The sequence below is a fragment of the Hemitrygon akajei genome, unplaced genomic scaffold (assembly GCF_048418815.1).
Source record: "Hemitrygon akajei unplaced genomic scaffold, sHemAka1.3 Scf000080, whole genome shotgun sequence".
Lineage (NCBI taxonomy): Eukaryota > Metazoa > Chordata > Chondrichthyes > Myliobatiformes > Dasyatidae > Hemitrygon > Hemitrygon akajei.
The window spans coordinates 1,351,779-1,368,422 of NW_027331966.1; the positions used below are offsets into that span (position 1 = coordinate 1,351,779).

General features: G+C 40.5%; 2 protein-coding genes across 4 annotated transcripts in view; one reads left to right on the forward strand and one right to left on the reverse strand.

Moving 5' to 3' along the window:
* Window positions 1-924, reverse strand: part of LOC140722569 (uncharacterized) — a 196,381-nt gene extending 195,457 nt beyond the window's left edge. For all 3 annotated transcript variants that reach the window (XR_012097667.1, XR_012097668.1, XM_073037275.1), the window contains exon 1: window positions 791-924. The gene's annotated coding sequence lies outside the window, so the exon portion shown is untranslated. The remainder of the gene's footprint in view (window positions 1-790) is intronic.
* LOC140722568 (uncharacterized) overlaps window positions 1-16,644 on the forward strand; it is a 424,481-nt gene that overhangs the window by 376,082 nt on the left and 31,755 nt on the right. The gene's annotated exons all lie outside the window — the stretch shown is intronic.

Genomic DNA, 16,644 nt, shown 5'->3' on the forward strand with positions numbered 1-16,644 from the left:
CATCAAATGCTCCTCATATATAAATCCGATCATTCCTGAGATTATTCATGTGAACCTCATTAGCAACAACTGCACCGGACACATTTCCAGGAATAACAGACAAATTGGTTCCAGGATAATTTACTGGGAAAAGTTGTGCTTCCTTTACTGTTATACTATCACTCCATTTCCAGGTGAAAACAGGACCATTTCAGAAAATTTGTATTACAGATCCTAGGATACAGATCTTGTCTTGTCTATACTGGACCGACCGCCGTCGCTGGACTATAAACGTGCAGGAGCAATGCATGGCTCAGCTCTACTGCGGGGAGCGGAGGCTCGAACCATCCTCCCCCTGGACTTCCCAGTCCCTCGGTAAAGCAGGCAGTGAAATCAAAGATCCCCACAACCTGGGACGTTCTCCTTTCTCACCCACCCCACTCCGGAAGAAGACACAACAGCCATAAAGCTCCAGAACAAATGCGAGAAGCCTCAGGAAACGAGGCGAGTTCGGGGAAGTTAATGGGACTCAGCGGCCAAAATCACACCACGTGATCTGGCGTCACAAAGCGGAGGGCGGGGCGAATCTGCGGCACACAGCCTCACGTGACCTGACGGCGGGACTTCTATTTCAATTCTGTGGAAACAGACAGCCTGGGCTCCTGGTTTGGATCGTTCAATGCAGATTAAGTGAAGTCGACACATTTCTGACGAGCCCAGATAGTTGGGGAACAAATGAATTCCTGGCCCTCAGTTCGGGGCTCACGGCCAACATCGGATCTCCCCGCTCGGGATCGGTCTCAATACTCACCGATGGGAAAGTGATATCTTCGGCCCGCAGTCAGTGATCCCGACGGAACAGACGAAAGTCTTTCCTGAACACACAGCCGACCCACTTCAGCTCTGAACGGAGAGGAAAACACCGTCCACCCGGAGACGGTGAGCATGCGCGGAGATTGTTACATCATCGGGAGGCGGGGCCTCGGAAACAGATGCGCAGATGCTGCCCATCTGCGGTTAAATGGGAGGGGCAAACGGGATCACGTGTCAGGATTGATTGACCTCCCTCCCCCCCCCCCCCCAGGCAGAGACTCCGGCTACTCATTAGTCTGAGGAAAGAAGCAAACTTGCCGCTCACATCTCCTCTCACCTTAAATGTATTAGACATTTCAACCCCCAGGAAAAATATATCGTCTGTCCACTCGATCATTCCTCTCTTAATCTTATAAACGTCCATCCAGTCTCACCCCAGCCTGCGCCGCTCTGGAGAAAACAAGACAATTTTGTCCAGCCTCTCGTTATAGCTCATGCCCTCTAATCCAGGCAGTATCCTGATAAACCACTTCCCCGCCCTGTCCAAAGTCCCGACATCCTTCCGAGAATGTAGGCGACCAGAACTGTATGAAACACTCCAGATGTGGTCTAACTAGTTTTATAAAACTGTGTTACGAACTGTAACGTTTTCGAAACGAACCAGCAGCAATAGAGTTCACAGTGGAGTCTGGTTTTCTTGTTAAAACCATTCTCTTTATTAGTATCTACTTATAGTAACTTAATGAAATAAAGGAAAGTTGACAGTGTTAGGTGTATATATGTGTAAATATAATTCCCAAACTATCGAGCATGAGGAAACAAAGCTTAGAGTCTTGAGATGGTAAAGTAGGAAAGTTCAGTAATCCACGGAATAAATGATGGGAGAGAGATATTTGTGATCCAGGGTGAAACGTAGAGAAAAGGCAGTTACAACAAAATAACCGCCGAGGAAGTTCTTATCTGTTGAATCCGTCCACATACAAGTTATCAGCGAAAGTAACCTGTCACAGGAATACCGTCTTCCGGGGGTTGCCACACAACATACCCAGGCAAGGGTTAATACAAGATATTCCAAAACGCACTCCTATGGATTATACGAAGTGACAGCCACACACGTTCGTTGTGGTTCCGTGTACCGATGATCAACCCACTCTTGAGGGCATTGGAGAGTTCCAAACCTCAGCTGCGACTATCTGAAGCTATCAGCTTTTCCAGTCTCTCTCTCTCTCTCTCTCTCTTTAGACTGACCGACTGCCTGTCTGCAGATCGCTCTCTCTCTCTTATGGTTCAGTCCACAGTCAGCGCTGTCAGCCTGTGGCTGACGTCATAGTCCCGCCTCCTTGGAGTCTAAGATCCCTCTGATCATCGACACTGTTCAGGGTTTTTCATTTAACAGTGTACTGTCTCATACATTCGACCTACCGAGCTGCCAAGATGAACATCACTAATCAAATCTCACTGAGATTTCTCAGGTCCTGTTGAATTTATTGCCAAGTGCCCAAGTACGGGAAGGTACAGGTACAGAGAAACACTGACTTATGGCAACATCACAGGCAAGTACATTCAGATAACACGCGGAACACAAATTATACGATTCTCTGTCGGTAACAATCTGTAAATAGGTTTTAATTCATTAACGATATATAAAATACATTGTGTCATGATCAATATTAAAATGTGCATTTTGTGTCAATAACTGACTTGGAAAAGTTGAATTTGGTCCCTATTTCCATTCCTCCTGTAATCCACAACCAGCTCCTTTGTTTTCGTCACAATGAGGGAGAGGTTGTTTTCTTGACACCACTGTGTCGGGGTGATGACTTCTTCTCTGTCGGCTGCCTCGTTATTATTTGAGATTAGGCCAGTCCGTGTAGTGTCGTCAGCAAATTTAATTAGCAGATTGGAGCTGTGGGTGGTGACACGTCATGGGAATACAGAGAGTAAAGTAGGGGGCAATAAGACAGCCCTGTGGGGTATGTGTGCTGAGGGTCAGAGAGAGAGAGAGAGAGAGAGGTGAGTGAGCCCACACTTAGCACCTGCCGGCACTTCCCCATCAGAGAAACAAGCCTCCCCTCCATGGACTCTTCCTACACTTCCCCTGCCTCGGAAAAGCAGGTCATGTACTCAAAGATCCTCACAACCTGGACATTCTTGCTGCAAACCCGTTCCCCCATCGGGGAAGAGATACAAAAGCTTTAAAGCGCGAACCACCCGGCTCAAGGACGGCTTCCTGTCTGTGGTTAGAAGCCAAATGAATGATAAAATGGACTCGACCTCACAATGTAACTCGACGTGACCCTGCACCATATGTCTATCTGCACTGCACTTTCTCTGCAGCCATAATGCTTTGTTACATTGTTGTTTTGTCATTTTCATTTTCCATTTTTAGAATCTTTTTTACTGGTACATAATCTTCTACAGCTATAGAATGAAACAAGACTTCAATAGATTAATATGTATAAAATTAATAAAGCTGAAGAAAAAAACTAATCGTAAAATATAAAAATGGAAAATATATATAGGAAAAAGAAGGAAAAAAAGAACCCCATCTAACTCGGGGGGAAACCCACTAACAACAAAAAAGGGGAAAAACCCATTAGGAATCAACACCCCGGAGCAATACGTTTAACCATCATCTAAATATGAAAATTAAATCATCAATCGCCATTTCACATTTATGAAAAAATAAAATTGGAAGGAAACCATATAGCATTATTCAAATTAAATGATAATATTTGGCAAAGAACCCCATCTTCTCTCAAAATCGAATCGAGGATCAAAAGTTCTACTTCTACTTTTTTTCAAACTAAGACATAATATTCCTTGAGAAAACCATTCAATTAATTTAGGGGAAGAAATATCTTTGTATTTTAATAAAATAGCCCTTCTTGTCAGTAGTGTAACAAATGCAAATTACATGTTGATCTGAAGATGAAATACCCTGAATATGATGCGTAACTATTCCAAATAGAACAGTCAACCTATTAGGTTGTAAATTAATTTTCTGAGCTTTAGAACTTGTTGAAAATAAAGATTTCCAAAACGATTTTAATGATGAACATGACCAGAACATATGTGACAAAGTAGCTACTTCAGTTTTATATATATCACAGCACTTGTCTATACTAGGAAATATTTTAGATAGTCTCTCCTTTGTTAAATAATAACGGTGAACAGATTTAAATTGAATTAAACAATGGTTGACACATATAGAAGAAGAATTTCCGTGTTTCAAAACTCGAAGCCAATCTTCATTAACAGAGGTCATAGTAAGTTCTCTCTCCCAATCTTGTTAATCTTTAGTGATAGGTTCTCTTTTTGTAACAAAAATAAATTATAAATTCTGCTAATGGAAACTTTCTCTAAGGGATTCAATTTCAAAATGGTATCTAACAAATCAGATTCTTGTAAATATGGAAACTTGGGTAAGCATTGTTGTAAAAAATGTCGAACCTGAACATATTGCAAAAAATGTATATGAGCGAGAGAAAATTTGTTAATTAACTCTTCAAAGGTCATCAATCGACCATCACAAAATAAATCTGTAAAAGAATGGATCCCTTTATTTTACCACAGGAGAAAAATGGGGACAGTTGTTGAAGGTTTAAATGAAAAGTTTCGATATAAAAAACTAGACAACTAAATTGTTTCAAATTTTAAAAAAATTATGAAACCGAACCCAAATCGGTAGGGATTGTTTAATAAACGGGTAAAGATATAAATGTGAAATTTTAGAGAGCTGTAAAGGTAATGGAGCTCCTAATATTGAAGTTAAATGAAATTGTTTAATAGCTTTTAATTCCAAATCAACCCATAAGCCAATATAAACAAAAACATAATTGTCTAACATTCACAGCCCAATAATACGGTCTTAAATTAGGAAGTGCAAGTCCACCATCTTTTTTTAGATTTTTGTAAATGATACTTATTAATTCGTGGTCTCTTATTATTCCAAATAAAGGAAGAGATAAGAGAGTCAATTTGATCGAAAATTTTTTTACTTAAAAACATAGGTATACCAAACAAGGCAGTAAGGGGAATTGGGTCAAATTGGACCCTAAAAAGTTGTGAAAAGGTATGGAATACTTCCCGCCAAAACTTTTCAATTGTAGGGCAAAACCAAAACATATGAATTAAAGAGGCATCAGCAGAGTTGCATTTATTACAAAGTGGAGAAACATTCGGGTAAAAACTGGAGAGCTTCTGTTTAGAAATGTAAGCTCTATGAACCACTTTAAATTGTAGAGGAGAATGACGAGCACAGAAAGATGATTTATTAACCCGTTTAAGAATTTTATTCCATCTATCATCAGAAATCTGACAATTTAGGTCATCCTCCCAAGCTTTTTTTATTTTATCTAAAAAGTCTTGTCTAGAATCAATCAACAAGTTATAGATACCGGTAATAGAACCATTAACAAAAGGTTTTAAATTTAAAAGATCGTCCAGTAAATTTTTATCAGGACCTGTAGGAGAAGTAGCTCATTGGAAACGTAGAAAATCTCTAATTTGAAGATATCTGTAAAAATGTGATTTTGGGAGTGCAAATTTATTTGACAATTGGTCAAATGACCAATTACTGCCTTGCCCCTTACTGCCTTGTTTGGTATTATTGCAGATGAAGATATAACTTTAAATAATCCTAACCTACAGGTTTTAGATTTTCCCTCTCCTTTAGCAAGGAGAGCAATCTTGCTTAAATGGAAGGAGTCTACCCTCCTACACATCTTCAATGGCTACGTGATAATATGTCGTATTTAAATTTAGAAAAGATCCGCTGCTCTGTCTTAAATTCGAAACAATCTTTTTATGATATTTGGGGTCCTTTCCTAAATTACTTTACCAATTTATAAAGTTTAACAGTACACAGAATTTTATGTATATTTTTATCTTCACTTTTTAAGTGAATATGTTTTTTTTTCTAATTATCCATTGTCATCCATCAACTTTTTCCTTTGGTAGTTGGTAGGGGGTTGACTTTTTATATATAAAAAAAATATTTTATGATGTATGACCTATCTTTAAATTTTTGACTACAGAGTGGTATACCTTTATGTGTTATGGTATAACATTTTGATCAATTTTATTACAATATATGAATGTACACAAGCTATGTTGAGATGTATCTATGTGTTGCACTCTGTAAATCCTTTTTTTCTTCTGAATAAAAATATTGTAAAAAGAAAGAAAAAGATAGGTATATTTTAGAAAATATATAAAAATTTAGGTAAAATTATCATTTTCACAGCATGAATACGACCTATTAAAGAAAGAGTAAGTGGATTACATCTAGAAAATAGTTGTTTCATGGAGTCGATTAAAGGAACTACATTCGCTTTATAGAGATCTTTATATTTTTTAGTAATTACAATACCTAAATATCTAAATGTATTAACAATTCTAAAAGGAATAGCATTATATATACTAACATGGATATTTAATGGAAACAATTCACTTTTATTCAAGTTAAGTTTATATCCTGAAAATTCACCAAAATCTTTAAGTGCTTCCAAAAGATTAGAATTTGATTCCTCAAGATTTGAAATAAAAACCAAAAGATCATCTGCATAAAGAGAAATCTTATGTATGGTTCCATTCATAGAGATACCAAGAACATTTTTACCTTCACGTAGTGTTATAGCTGAGGGCTCCAATACAAGATTAAATAATAAAGGGCTTAATGGACATCCCTGTCTAGTGCCACGAGAAAGTGAGAAAAAAAAGACCTGCAGTTATTAGTAATGACAAGCTCAAGGACGGCTTCCTGTCTGTGTTTAGATAGATAGATAGATAGATAGATAGATAGATAGATAGATAGATAGATAGATAGATAGATAGATAGATAGATAGATAGATAGATACTTTATTCATCCCCATGGGGAAATACAACTTTTTTTCCAATGTCCCATACACTTGTTGTAGCAAAACTAATTACATACAATACTTAACTCAGTAAAAAAAATATGATATGCATCTAAATCACCATCTCAAAAAGCATTAATAATAGCTTTTAAAAAGTTCTTATGTCCTGGCGGTAGAAATGTAAAGCCTAATGGCATTGGGGAGTATTGACCTCTCCATCCTGTCTGAGGAGCATTGCATCGATAGTAACCTGTCACTGAAACTGCTTCTCTGTCTCTGGATGGTGCTATGTAGAGGATGTTCAGAGTTATCCATAATTGACCGTAGCCTACTCAGCGCCCTTCGCTCAGCTACCGATGTTAAACTCTCCAGTACTTTGCCCACGACAGAGCCCGCCTTCCTTACCAGCTTATTAAGACGTGAGGCGTCCCTCTTCTTAATGCTTCCTCCCCAACACGCCACCACAAAGAAATAAGCCAAATGAATGATAAAATGGTCTCGGCCTCACAATGTAACTCGACGTGACCCTGCACCATATGTCTATCTGCACTGCACTTTCTCTTCAGCCATAATACTTTGTTACAGTTATTGTTCTGTCGTATATCAGCTCAATGTACTCTTGTAATGTATCGATCTGTGTGGATGGTACATCAGGCAAGATTTTCACTGTAGCTTAGTACGTGATAAGAATAAACAAATTCCCCATTTTAATTGTGTGGAAATATTAGACAGACTGAGCTTCTGCTCTGGAACCACAGAAGGAAACTGAATTGTTGTCATTTCTGTGGGATGCACATAAATAGAAAAGGCTTCAATCTCACATTACGATCTGCGGTAACTGGGATCAGGTGACCGATGGTGGGTCTCCCATATCAATATCAGAATCAGGTTTAATAGCACCGGCATATGTAATGAAATTCGTTGTCTTTGTGGTAGCAGTAGAACCTAATTCAGAACAATAGATTTTAACAATTGTGATTTGAAATAAGAATATACATATTAAATAGTTAAATTATATAAATTGTACAAAAATAAAAATTAAAAAATGTAATAAACTATTTTATTTGTGTGGACTATTTGAACTGATTGTTGCCTTGGAAATTGTGGAGTGAAGCTTAACTAAACTGTACACTTTTATGAGAAGCTCAGAGAAATAGAAAAGGCTAAATTCTCACATAAATTGGTCAGACTCCCAGAAACATCGGCTGCACTTCAGCAGGTAAAAACAGTGGAATGAAACATGCTGAAAATATTGCAGGAGAAACATATTGTCCACCACAACGACAGGACGTGACAGATCCGGATCTCACTGCCTTGTCTGAACGGGGAAAGATGAAGCTACACGTACACGTAGAGCAGAGACCCGCAGATGCTGCAGATCTGCGGAAAAACGTGAACAGGAAACGGGATCAGGTGACGGTGGAGGGTCTCCCACCCCCAGACAGATGTCCAGTTACCCACTACTCTGTGGAAGGAAGCAAACTTGCCGCTCACATTTCCTCTCACCTTAAATGTATAAGACATTTCAACCCCCAGGAAAAATATATCGTCTGTCCACTCTAACTATTCCTCTCGTAATCTTATAAACGTCCATCCAGTCTCACCCCAGCCTGCGCCGCTCTGGAGAAAACAACACAAGTTTATCCAACCTCTCGTTATAGCTCATGCCCTCAAATCTAGGCAGAGTCCTGGTAAACCTCTTCTGCGCCCTCTCCAAAGCCCCGACATCCTTCCGAGAATGGGGGCGATCAGAACTGTATGAAACACTCCAGATGTGGTCTAACTAGTTTTATAAAACTGTGTTACGAGCTGAAACGTTTTAGAAACGAACCAGCAGCAATAGAGTTCACACTGGAGTCTGGTTTTGATGTTAAAACCACTCTCTTTATTAGTATCTACATATAATATAGTAACTTAACGAAATAAAGGGAAGTTAACAGCGTTAAGTGTATATATGTGTAAATATAACTCCCAGACTATCGAACCTGAGGGAACAAAGCTTACGAGTCCTGACATGATAAAGTAGGAAAGTTCAGTAATACACGGAATAAGTGATGGTAGAGAGATATTTGTAATCCAGGGTGAAACGTAGAGAAAAGGCCGTTACTTCAAAATAACCGTCAACGAAGTTCTTATCCGCTGAATCCGTCCACATACGAGTTCTCAGCGAAAGTGACCTGTCACAGGAATACCGTCTTCCGGGGGTACCACACAACATACCCAGGCGAGGGTTAACACAAGATATTCCAAAATCCAGTCCTATGAATTATACTGACAGCCACACACATTCGTTGTGGTTCCGTGTCCCGATGATCAACCCACTCTTGTGGGCAGAGGAGATTTCCAAGCCTCAGCTGCGAGTAACTGAAGCGATCAGCTTTTCCAGTCCCTCTCTCTTTATCCTGGCTGACTGCCTGTCTGCAGATCGCTCTCTCTCTCTTATGGTTCAGTCCACTGTCAGCGCTGTCAGCCTGTGACTGACGTCATAGCCCCGCCTCCTCACGCCGGCGCTCTTAAAGAAACAGTCACAGTACGACCGCAGGCTCGTAACAGCCGCAACACAACTTCCCGACTTTTGAACTCAATGCTTCAACTAATAAAGACAACCATACCATTTGCCTTCTTAACCACCCAATTAATCTGTGCAGTCTCTTTCAGGGAGCGATGAACCTGGAGGCTAAGATCCCTCTGATCATCAACACTGTTCAGGGTTTTGCATTTAACAGTGTACTGTCTCATACATTCGACCTACCGAGCTGCCAAGATGATCATCACTAATCAAATCTCACTGAGATTTCTCAGGTCCTGTTGAATTTATTGCCAAGTGCACAAGTACGGGAAGGTACAGGTACAGAGAAACACTGACTTGTGGCAGCATCACAGGCAAATACATTCAGATAACACACGGAACACAAATTATACGATTCTCAGTCAGTAACGATCTGTAAATATGTTTTATGTCATTAACAATATATAAAATACATTGTGTCATGATCAATATTAAAATGTGCATTTTGTGTCAATAACAGACTTGGAAATGTTGAATTTGGTCCCTGTCTCCATTCCTCCTGTAATCCACAACCAGCTCCTGTGTTTTTGTCACAATGAGGGAGAGGTTGTTTTCTTGACACCACTGTGTCGGGGTGATGACTTCTTCTCTGTCGGCTGCCTCGTTATTATTTGAGATCAGGCCAGTCAGTGTAGTGTCGTCAGTAAAATTAATTAGCAGATTGGAGCTGTGGGTGGCGACACGTCATGGGAATACAGAGAGTAAAGGAGGGGACTAAACAGACAACCCTGTGGGGTATGTGTGCTGAGGATCAGAAAGACAGAAGTGAGGGAGCCCACTCTTACCACCTGCCGGCGATCTGACAGGAAGTCCAGGATCCAGCTACACAAGGCAGAGTGAAGGCCGAGGTCTCTGAGCTTCTTGTAGATACTTCACGCCTTCGTATGGCTACTGCTCTGCCCATGACTGCAAGGAACTGCATAAGAACATCAGAGAAACAAGTCTCCCCTCCATGGACTCTTCCTACACTTCCCCTGCTTCGGAAAAGCAGGCCATGTACTCAAACATCCTCACAACCTGGACATTCTCGCTGCAAACCCGCTCTCCCATCGGGGAAGAGATACAAAAGCCTTAAAGCGCGAACCACCCGGCTCAAGGACGGCTTCCTGTCTGTGGTTAGAAGCCAAATGAATGATAAAATGGACTCTTCCTCACAATATAACTCGACGTGACCCTGCACCATATGTCTCTCTGCACTGCACTTTCTCGGCAGCCATAATGCTTTGTCACAGTGTTTGTTTTATTATTTTCGTTTTTCATTTTTAGAATCGTTCTTATTTGTACAAAATCTTCTACAGCTATAAAATGATACAAAACTTCAATAGATTAATATGTATACAATTAATAAAGCTGAAAAAACTGATCGTAACATATAAAAATGAAAAAAAAAGAAGGAAATAAAGAACCCCATCTAATTAGGAAAAAACCCCACTAATTACAAAAAAGAGGGAAAAAACCAATAGGAATCAACAACCCGGAAGGAAACCATATAGCATAATTCAAATTAAATGATAATATTTGGCAAAAGAACCCCATCTTCTCTCAAAATCGAATCGAGGATCAAAATGTTCTACATCCTTTTTTTTTCCAAACTAAGACATAACATCACTTGAGATAACCATTCAGTTAATGTAGAGGAAGAAATATCTTTCCATTTTAAGAAAATAACCCTCCTTGTCAGTAGTGTATCAAATGCAATTAGCATGTTGATCTGAAGATGAAATACCCTGAATACGATATGGAACTATTCCAAACAGAACAGTCAATCTATTAGGTTGTAAATTAACTGTCAGAGCTTTAGAAATTGCAGAAAATAAAGATTTCCAAAACAATTTTAATGAAGACCATGAACAGAACATTTTGACAAAGTAGCTACTTCAGTTTTACATCTATCACAGCATTTGTCTATACTAGGTAATATTTTAGATAGTCTAACCTTTGTTAAATAATAACGGTGAACAATTTTATGAACGATTTGGATGAAGGCATGAGAATAACATCAGCAAATTTGCTGATGATACTAAGCTGGGTGGTAGTGTGACATGTGATGAGAATGTTAGGATAATTCAGGGTTACTTGGATAGGCTGGGTGAGTGGGCAGATACTTGGCAGATGGCGTTTAATGTGAATAACTGTGAGATTATCCACTTTGGAAGTAAGAACAGGAAGGCAGATTATTATGTGAACGGTATAGAGTTGGGTAAGGGAGTAATACCAAGAGATCTCGGAGTCCCTGTTCATCAGTCACTGAAGATGAATGAGCAAGTGCAGCAGGCAGTGGAGAATGCTAATGGAATGTTGGCCTTTATTGCAAAGGGAATTGAGTACAAGAGCAAGGAAATCCTCTTGCATTTGTACAGAGCCTTGGTGAGACCACACCTGGAGTATTGTGTACAGTTTTGGTCTCCAGGGTTAAGGAAGGACATCCTGGTTGTAGAGGAAGTGCAGCGTAGATTCACAAGGTTAATTCCTGGGATGTCTGGACTGTCTTACGCAGAGATGTTAGAGAGACTGGGCTTGTACATGCTGGAATTAAGGAGATTGAGAGGGGATCTTATTGAAACATATAAGATTATTAAGGGATGGACAAGATAGAGGCAGGAAATATGTTCCAGATGCTGGGAGAGTCCAGTACCAGAGGGCATGGTTTGTGAATAAGGGGTAGGTCATTTAGGACAGAGTTAAGGAAAAACTTCTTCTCCCAGAGAGTTGTGGGGGTCTGGAGTGCACTGCCTCGGAAGGTAGCGGAGGCCAATTCTCTGGATGCTTTCAAGAAGGAGCTAGATAGGTATCTTATGGATAGGGGAATCAAGGAATATGGGGACAAGGCAGGAACCGGGTATTGATAAGGAATTGATCAGCCATGATCTCAAAATGGCGGTGCAGGCTCGAAGGGCCGAATGGTCTACTTCTGCACCTATTGTCTATTGTCTATTGTCTAAATTGAAATAAACAATGGTTGACACATACAGAAGAAGAATTTACGTTTTTTCGAAACTCGAAGACAAACTTCATTAACAAAGGTCATATTAAGTTCTCTCTCCCAATCTTGTTTAATCTTTAGTGATAGGTTCTCTTTTTGTAACAAAAATAAATTATAAATTCTGCTAATGGAAACTTACACTAAGGGATTCAATTTCAAAATGGTATCCAACAAATCAGATTCTTGTAAATATGGAAACTTAGGTAAACATTGTTGTAAAAAATGTTTCACCTGACATATTGACACGTGACTACTCAAACTACCTGCGTCTCAATATCACCAAGACCAAGGAGATGGTGGTGGACTTTAAGAGATCTAGGCCTCATATGGAGCCAGTGATCATTAATGGAGAATGTGTGGAGCAGGTTAAGACCTACAAGTATCTGGGAGTACAGTTAGATAGATATATAGATAGATAGATAGATAAATAGATAGATAGATAGATAGATAGATAGATAGATAGATAGATAGATAGATAGATAGATAGATAGATACTTTATTCATCCCCATGGGGAAATTCAACATTTTTTCCAATGTCCCATACACTTGTTGTAGCAAAAACTAATTCCATACAGTACTTAACTCAGTAATAATATGATATGCATCTAAATCACTAACTCAAAAGCATTAATAATAGCTTTAAAAAAAAAGTTCTTAAGTCCTGGCAGTTGAATTGTAGAGCCTAATGGCATTGGGGAGTATTGACCTCTCCATCCTGTCTGAGGAGCATTGCATCGATAGTAACCTGTCGCTGAAACTGCTTCTCTGTCTCTGGATGGTGCTATGTAGAGGATGTTCAGGGTTTTCCATAATTGACCGTAGCCTACTCAGCGCCCTTCGCTCAGCTACCGATGTTAAACTCTCCAGTACTTTGCCCACGACAGAGCCCGCCTTCCTTACCGGCTTATTAAGACGTGAGGCGTCCTTCTTCTTAATGCTTCCTCCCCAACACGCCACCACAAAGAAGAGGGCGCTCTCAACAACTGACCTATAGAACATCTTCAGCATCTCACTGCAGACATTGAATGACACCAACCTTCTAAGGAAGTACAGTCGACTCTGTGCCTTCCTGCACAAGGCAAGAATATTTTTAGCTTCACGTAGTGTTATAGCTAAAGGCTCAAATACAAGTTTAAAAAATAAAGGGCTTTAGGGACATCCCTGTCTAGTGCCACGAGGAAGTGAGAAAAAAAGAAGACCTGCAGTTCTTAGTAATGACAAGCTCAAGGGCGGTTTCCTGTCTGTGGTTATAAGCCAAATGAATGATAAAATGGACTCGGCCTCACAATGTAACTCGACGTGACCGTGCACCATATGTCTATCTGCACTGCACTTTCTCTGCAGCCATAATGCTTTGTTACAGTTATTGTTCTGTCGTATATCAGCTCAATGTACCGTTGTAATGTGTCGATCTGTGTGGATGGTACGTCAGGGAAGATTTTCACTGTAGCTCAGTACGTTATGAGAATAAACAAATTTCCCATTTTAATTACGTGGAAATATTAGACAGACTGAGCTTCTGCTCTGGAAAACGGAGAAGGAAACTGAACTGTTGTCATTTCTGTGGAAAGCAAATCTATGGAAAAGACTTCAATCTCGCATTACGATCTGCGGTAACTGGGATCAGGTGACCGGTGGTGGGTCTCCCATATCAATATCAGAATCAGTTTTAATAGCACCGGCATATGTCATGAAATTCGTTGTCCCTGCGACAGCAGTAGAACCTAATTCATAACAATAGATTTTCACAATTGTGACTTAAAATAAGAATATACATTTTAAGTAGTGAAATTATATAAATAGAACAAAAATATTTTTTTAAATGTAATAAACTATTTTAATTGTGTAGACTATTTGACTGACCGGGTTGTTGCTTTGGTAATTGTGGAGTGAAGCTTAACTGAACTGTACACATTTATGAGAAGGTCAGAGAAATAGAAAAGGCTAAATTCTCACATAAATGGGTCAGACACCCAGAAATATCGGCTGCACTTCAGCAGATAAAAACAGTGAAATGAAACATGCTGAAAATATTGCAGAAAAAAACATATTGTCCACCACAATGAGAGGACGTGACTGATTCGGATCTCACTGCCCTGTCTGAACGGGGAAAGGTGAAGCTACACGGACACGTAGAGCAGTGACCCGCAGATGCTGCAGATCTGCAGAAAAACGCGAACAGGAAACGGGATCAGCTGACCGCTTTGGTCTCGCATCCCCAGATAGAGAACCAGCTACCCACCACTCTGTGGAAAGAAGCAAACTTGCCGCTCACATCTCCTCTCGCCTTAAATGTATTAGACATTTCAACCCCCAGGAAAAATATATCGTCTGTCCACTCTATCTATTCCTCTCGTAATCTTATAAACGTCCGTCCAGTCTCACCCCAGCCTGCGCAGCTCCAGAGGAAACAACACAAGTTTGTCCAGCCTCTCGTTACAGTTCATGCTCTCTAATCCAGGCAGTGTCCAGGTAAACCTCTTCTGCGCCCTCTCCAAAGCCCCGACATCCTTCCGAGAATGGGGGCGACCAGAACTGTATGAAACACTCCAGATGTGGTCTAACTAGTTTTATAAAACTGTGTTACGAACTGTAACGTTTTAGAAACGAACCAGCAGCAATAGAGTTCACAGTGGAGTCTGGTTTTGATGTTAAAACCACTCTCTTTATTAGTATCTATTTATAATATAGTAACTTAACGAAATAAAGGAAAGATAGCAGTGTTAAGTGTATATATGTGTAAATGTAATTCCCAGACTATCGAGCCTGAGGGAACAAAGCTCAGTCTTGAGATGGTAAAGTAGGAAAGTTCAGTACTCCACGGAATAAATGATGGGAGAGAGATATTTGTAATCCAGGGTGAAATGTAGAAAAACAGCCGTTACATCAAAATAACCGTCGACGAAGTTCTTATCCGTTGAATCCGTCCAGATACGAGTTCTCAGCGAAAGTGACCTGTCACAGGAATACCGTCTTCCAGGGGTTACCACACAACATACCCAGGCAAGGGTTAACACAAGATACTCCAAAATCCACTCCTGTGGATTATACGAAGTGACAGCCACACACATTCGTTGTGGTTCCGTGTACCGATGATTAACCCACTCTTGTGGGCAGCGGAGAGTTCCAAGCCTCAGCTGCGACTAACTGAAGCTATCAGCTTTTCCAGTCTCTCTCTCTCTCACTTTAGACTGGCCGACTGCCTGTCTGCAGATCGCTCTCTCTCTCTCTTATGGTTCAGTCCACAGTCAGCGCTGTCAGCCTGTGACTGACGTCATAGTCCCGCCTCCTCACGCCGGCGCTCTTAAAGAAACAGTCACAGTACGACCGCAGGCTCGGAACAGCCGCAACACAACTTCCCGACTTTTGAACTCAATGCTTCAACTAATAAAGACAACCATGCCATTTGCATTCTTAACCACCCGATCAATCTGTGCAGTCTCTTTCAGGAAGCGATGAACTTGGAGTCTAAGATCCCTCTGATCATCAACACTGTTCAGGGTTTTGCATTTAACAGTGTACTGTCTCATACATTCGACCTACCGAGCTGCCAAGATGATCATCACTAATCAAATCTCACTGAGATTTCTCAGATCCTGTTGAAGTTATTGCCAAGTGCACAAGTACGGGAAGGTACAGGTACAGAGAAACACTGGCTTGTGGCAGCATCACAGGCAAGTACATTCAGATAACACTCGGAACAGAAATTATACTATTCTCTGTCAGTAATAATCTATAAATATGTTTTCTACCATTAACAATACATAAAATACATTGTGTCATGAGCAACATTAAAATGTGCATTTTGTGTCAATAACAGACTTGGAAATGTTGAATTTGGTCCCTGTCTCCATTCCTCCTGTAATCCACAACCAGCTCCTTTGTTTTTGTCACAATGAGGGAGAGGTTGTTTTCTTGACACCACTGTGTCGGGGTGATGACTTCTTCTCTATACGCTGCCTCGTTGTTTGGGATTCGGCCGATCAATGTAGTGCCGTCAGCAAATCCAATTAGCAGATTGGAACCCGCTACTGCAGCCCCACTGTGCACTATGTACTGATTGCAAAGCTACGAAATTGCATGTGAATAGCCTCCCGTCCCCCAACTCCACTCTTTCTGCGTCACCAGCAGACTGGGACATCTCACATCTCGCTGCCTCCGCTAGGACATTAAACTGTGAACAACTGTGGTCAGGGACTGATCTCTGGGGTACTCCAAATGTTACCTCCTTCCAGTCTGAATACGACCCACTCATCCAGACACACACTACCGGCAGTTTATCGATCTCCAACGAAAAATCCTAATCACCTACTCCTGAGGATCAATACCATTGCTGACTCTGAGTTTACCACCGTCAAATGCCGGGAGGGACATAATAATCAGAAAGTCTCTAGTCACAGCCGTGTAAATAAAATGTGATCTCAGTCGTTGTGTGGCG